This window comes from Ixodes scapularis, unplaced genomic scaffold (assembly GCF_016920785.2).
Source record: "Ixodes scapularis isolate PalLabHiFi unplaced genomic scaffold, ASM1692078v2 ptg001990l_1___fragment_2___debris__unscaffolded, whole genome shotgun sequence".
Taxonomy (NCBI): domain Eukaryota; kingdom Metazoa; phylum Arthropoda; class Arachnida; order Ixodida; family Ixodidae; genus Ixodes; species Ixodes scapularis.
Window position 1 is genome coordinate 24,418 of NW_024610226.1, and position 6,477 is coordinate 30,894.

Sequence of the window (6,477 nt, forward strand, 5' to 3'; positions counted from 1 at the left end):
CTGCGTAGCACAAAGAGGCAATTTTCAAGATGTATTATTCCAACTTAACAAGAAAACAAAAAGGCCGTTTTTTTATTTATACCGGTGGCGTCTTCTGTTCAATTTTTTAATGAGGTACAACTCTTACAAAAAATACATTCAGATTTGTTGAATTTGGTATTGTTTTATTGGCACTGACCCCAAAATTTCCCCGACATGCCATAGTACAGTTACTTAAACAAAGTTATGACACCGAAAAATTTACCAAATGCATCGGCTATAAATATTAAGCTAGATCGCAGATTTTCTTTTTGTCGGACTTTCCTTGTGAGTTTAGGTAAGTACTAATAAAATCGGTAATAAAATGAGAAACTTTTGTATTAATCAGTGGAAGGTGCTCAAAGCCTCCAAGGTGTGGGCCATCTGAGACGATGCCGTAGAGTGTCCAGGTCGTTCCGTTTCCGAGCCCCACAACCGGACCTCCGCTGTCTCCCTGCATCGCAAGATGGAGGTTGTTATACAACACACAATTTAAATAATGAGCTGAACTGGTACATTACAAAACGCATTACACTTTAGGTGTTCCGTTTGACACACATTACAGATTATTGAGAAACCTAAATTCATTCACAGATTTGCGTGAATGAATAAAGTCACCAGCTCGAACTTGGAAATTATCAACGCCTCGACATCAACATTCCTGTGCGTAGTGTCCGCATCTTAAAAAAAAGGACCAATCACTCCCGAATCACATACACTGAATAGAATATAGAGAGTATTATAGTTGTGATTAGAATGCATTTTGGGAATTGGAGTAATAAAATTTCATACTAGTCCTGTGCAATAAACTGACCAATCAAACATCAGCTGTATAAAATCTTAAAACTTACTGAGGGACGTAATTAATTCTTTCAGCCCTCCAGAGTTGAAACCACAGTGCATTCACTCAGTTATAAAATGTACCGCGTGACAGGTGATATATAAACTTACAAGATTTTATTTTGCGAAACAGTGATGACAAATCCAGCAGCAAACTTGATTCCTATGCATATTCAGACACAGCGCCCCCAGGAGGCAAGGTAACCGATATCGCTCTTTTCATATTTTGTGAAGTTTGTTTTTCACAAGTGCTTATAAAATCATATCAAAGATAAATAGTAACTTCGCTTTGATTTTCCTCGGAATACAAGTTTTCAGCCTCGGTGAATGTACGATTAAAGGAGTGTAGTCGCAGGAATGGGCAATTATTCAATTCATAAAGCGGAAAAAAAAAACAATAACTACAGAAGGAATTGAAAAGAATTCTTCCCGTTATTTTTTTTTATTTTTTTAGGCACTTTTCAAATTTAGGAGATACCAACTTGCCCAACTAGAAATTGTTCGACAATTCTGCTTTACACGAATGAATAATCAGTAATTTTTGTTTGATTTTATCCTTCTCGATTACATAAAACAACCAATGGAGATTTCTAAAGGTGAAGCACTTGTTGTTTACCCTAAGGAACAAGAAAACTGGGAAAATATATATCCTGTCGAGTATGTGCTTTTACGCTTTGAATAAGGTAACATAAAGTGGGGTAAAATGAGACTCGGGCCAAAATGCAGCTGTTTGTGTTTAGTGACATTGACTTCCTGGACAAACAATTAGAGTACCTTGAAACTTCACATAAAGGTGGCGTCACCTGTACACTTCGCATGTGTAAAAACCGAGAGGTATCGGCAAGAATGTTCCGGTCAAAATAAATGCGGACTTAAAGGACACCTGCAAGCACTTTTTTACTAATTTTTAATTTGCACCAAACCTGAGCGCATTGATCGTAGTAACTTAATGTAACTTTTCTTTTCTCGAATTTCGCTTTATTTTAAATGTTATAGGCAAATTAAAATTACAAAAACAAGCAAAAAATAACCTCCCTCATGACGTCCTTGGTTGCTTGAGTGGCCGTGAACTAGAGGAGAGATAGTGAGCTCAGCGAGCGCACACGGCTGCCGCACTCCCTGTCGACGGCGCGAGAGGGCGCCACTAGAGCGTGTTCTGGATAGGCTGCATACAGCGGGCAGCCAGAGCGGCTCTCATTGCATTTGCTGCGCGATTAAACACTAATTCGGCATGACACTTCATTGGCCACAAACGACAGCAAACACAGGGTAAAGATCAGTTCAGAATGGGAATCCCTTCGCGCTGCCGTACCGCGAAATGGCCAAAACGCAAGACAAAGCTACTCGCTGAAGACCTTCGGAACGCTCGGAGCCGGTCGGATCCTCCAGCCCGTAAACGACCGCAGGGCCGTCGCGCACATCCCGGACCTTTCCGTGTCGGCGCCTGATCCCACAACTCTTTTCTAGTATGCGCCGCCTTTTCCACCGCTTGGTGGCGGGTATGTCGACGGGTCATTTCTTGTTTCCGTACTTTATAAACTGCATTTGTTTCTTTTCTGATCTAAAATACTGAACAAAAACTACTTTTATCAGTAATTAAAACGGTTCGCGCCACTTATATTTTGTATTTCGACTAAGAAAAAGCTTTTAGCGGCTCTGACCAGTAGTAAGCCCAGGACCAAAGACGTCACATTTTGCGCGCTTTCGGTACAGCGGGTCGCCCTCGTCGGTGGAGGAGGTTTCCGCGTCGTCCGGTTAAAATATGATGCACTGATATTTAGTTACCCTCTCCGTGCCCGCTGGCTTGCCCGAACCCCAACAGACTTGGAATCCGCAAATAAGGTAGACGCTTAAATATGATTGCAGGGCCCCTTTAAGGTTGACGTGTTTAGCCCCCAGCCAAACTTGGCGCCAAATTCAGCGCGAGTTTTCGCTTCGGGACGTACACCCCAGTTGGCACCGACTACTATGTCAAGGTAAGCTCTAATTTTATTGGTATGCTTTTTTAGCTCCATGCGAGCCCAATTGTAGCAATCTGTGGTTGCGTCTTTTAACAAAATAGTTAGTTATGTAACTTGATGCGCGAGGGAGAATACACGACAATCTGGCATTCTATGACGCCCATATCAATAACGCCGAAGTATTCTGGTTGCTTCTGAGCCATGTTATTTTTCTCCCGGTGTCTTGGATAGTCCGAACGTATAAAAGAAAAAAAAAAAAAAGAAATCGTTCCGAAGACACCTAAGCACTTATGAGTTGTGACTGTGAAAGCATGAATGTCGTTTTTCCGCTTCCTTACTTCGCCTGCGGCGTAGTGGCGTGGACGGCAACGTTTCGCTACTGCTGAGGTATACCGGTCGACGGCCGAGCGCGCGCTCTCGTTAAGTGGCCGCGCCGCACTGAGCTCGGCCGTGCAGCCCCTCCGTAGTTCGCCCATGCGGGCTCTGCGACCAAGACCGCACATCTTACCGGCGGCCGGGCGGCTGCGTGCGCTGCACCGCCACGGGGAGGGCTTCTCTGGTGGCGTTTCTTGGAACCACGCCACGCGAGAGCCAATGGGAGCCTCAATCCTTGAAACCATAGTCATGCTTTCAAGGAACCATGACTTGGTTTCTTGATACCATCGTAAAAGCTATTGTAAAAGTATGATACTATCTGACGTAGCATTGTTGGCGTTTTTTCGAAAGCTTCGATTTGAATCATTGTTTACTACTAGCCACGAGGAAGACGTCTTGACAATGAAATACACTGGACCATAATGTTACTATCCTTGAATTTCTAAGGGCCATCTTCGTTGCTTCATCCTCTTCGAAATTGAGAACGTATCAAAGGAAAGACCAAAGATAAATTGGAAGGATGAAAGATATATTAAACACAAACACCAAGAAGGACAAACAAGTACATAAAAATCATGTTTAACCGACGGTACGTTGTTCATTTAAAGTTCAGACGAAGCCGACACTAGCTAGGTTATGGGACAAATCAAGGAGCGTCAAAAGTGTGAATCACTAGGCCTTTCCAGTTTATGATTTTGTGCAAAGATGATAGCAAATGCACAGAAATACGAAGAACGCCAAATGGTGCACTTTTGACATTGTTAGTTGGTCCTATTAGCTCGTAGAGTCCGTTGCGTATGGATTTAAAACAAAGTACATTGGGTTAAGCAGTTTCTGGACTTAACCTGAAAGAAGTATACCGCACCTTAACATTTTAAAAAGAAAACAAGAGATGTGGTAAGTTTAGAGGGAAAGAAACGAAGAAGCAAAAAAGCAAACTTAACTGAAGTGCAGGTAAATTATAGTTAGTACTATTCACTGTAATATCCGTTCTATCGAACAACTTTTATGAAAGAGTTTCAGAGTTTATTAACTAAGGTACTCCTGCGCGATGGATTGAAGAGAGAACTCCGGCGTGCAATGATTCACCTGCTTACTTAAGTGTGCGTCTGGTCTTTAAACGTTTCATACATTCCCGAGCATACAATGATGGAATAGTAGGCGCGTCATCGACTTTCAGTGGTATATAACGAGCACTTTACGCATTTGTTCTAATGGGAAGGTTCTGGGCTGGTTCAGTGTTGATTCAAAATACGTACGTGGGAAGTAGAGGCTACATCGGTTGAACTGCAGAGGATTCTCGGGTCGGCCCTCTTGTGAAAATAATCTAGGCAACGATTGTTCGCAATCGACTTTGTTGGCATCTGCTTCATGTACACGGGCTTCTTTGAAACAGCGTCTGAAATATAAAGTCGGTTAGAGCACTACCTCGAATCTTCCAAGAAAGACATGGTTTTATAGAATAACTATTTGGCTCCAAAGTTTGTTGTAAGAAGCCGTTATGACTGTTCTCATCTTATTTTTAGGAAACTCAAATAGCGCTTTAACGATTCGCTCTTGATTGTCTTGGGCTTTCTTTAAAAGAGTAATACTTCAACATTTTTTGTTTTGTTGACGTCCTATGCGCGAAAAAACACAGGCTCAAATATTGTCTAACCGGCCACAGGCGTACTTTAAGGCTTAAGTCTGAAGGCACGGAAGCTGTTACATGTTAACTTCGGAGATCCAAGATTCAATTGACTGATTAAAACAGAAAAGGCAATAATCATCTCTGTGTTGCTCATTCGTAGAGTAAGCTCTCCTGGGCCTCCAACATGAAGGAGTATCTCAAGCTTTAACTGTTCCGTATCCGTTTGTAAGCTACTGCTTTTAAAATCAGTGCAGACCAAATAACGCTTCATGGCGTCCCTTGAGGAGAGTTTGCTCAGCATACTCTACTTTTAACTGAAGTTAATAGCACATATAGTATATTTATATATTCTGTTTTTATGCTCCTTTTATCTAGTAACTTTTGACATTTATACGTTCTTACAAACATTGTTTCTTTGTTTACGCTTACATAACAAAAACAGGTAAGTAGATTTAATGTCACTCACGATCTGTTCGTCCCCACCCCATGGCAAAAAGTTCGGTATTATCGGGAAGCTCCTCTCCGCTCCTTGGGAGGCGAACTGGCTTGACAGTGGCGCTCATCTTTACCGGTTTTTTAAGCCGAATAATGGCGATGTCGTTCTGAAAAAAAAAAAATATTTATAATCGGAGTATCTTAATAAATGAAGAGGAAGAATTACTGAGGTTATAATTTTTAAGAACGGGCAAGCTACCTCTTTTTTAAAGCGGCTGCGCATAGTTCATAAAACAAATAAAAAAACAGAGCGTACAAAAAATACAAGTGGGACCAAAGAAAGACACGGACAACCAGCCTGCGTTCCTATGTCGGACGTGTCGTCTTTTGGTCCTAGCTTTTTGTGCTCCCTGTTTTTATGATAGGTGCAATACTGACATGCATCAAATCAAGCTTTCCCTTCTTCTACCAACCCATACTTATTATTACCTCCGTTGAATTCACATTCTAAACGGGTAAGGCTGTTTTCATTTTAATAAACGGCGATGAATCAATCTCAAGGAGTTCAGCGAAGAAAAATTATGACCATCACCTATATCTCGTCGGGTCAAAAATAACTTCAAGGGCAAACATTTAGGCAGCACAGTTCAATTTTCTGTCACACTTTACTCCCAAGACAACCCAACTGTCAGTATCTGTCTCCGTGAGTTTGCGACAAATTGTTTCAGCTAGCAATCGCGGGAAATGCGATAGGTAAAAACAAGGAGAAAGACGAACACGCAGAGACAATATACTTATATCCATTCAAAAAAAAAAAGAACCCAAACCCTGCAAGGACGTGCTTTCAGGACGCGTTGCCAAAGTACCATGTATTTCTGGCTATAGTCCGCACCATGTGCCTAGTCAATTGCGGACAATTTTATTTAAAAAAAAAACATTTCTCAGATAATCAGTACATGGTGCATATACCGCACGTAACATAATTCTCACACACGGCTGACCTTTAGATGTGCATGTTTGATAAGCTGAGAAAGAAACTTAGTTCACATATAAATGATAAATAACACACTCTGTCATTCAAAAAAAACACCGCGTGTCATAAAAATGAACGATATATTATTAATTATTGAATATTTCGAATCGGCAGATAGTAGGCACCCCGTAAAATTTTAACTTTCAAAGATATATAGTTTGCGAACTATAGTCCGGAAAAACCGG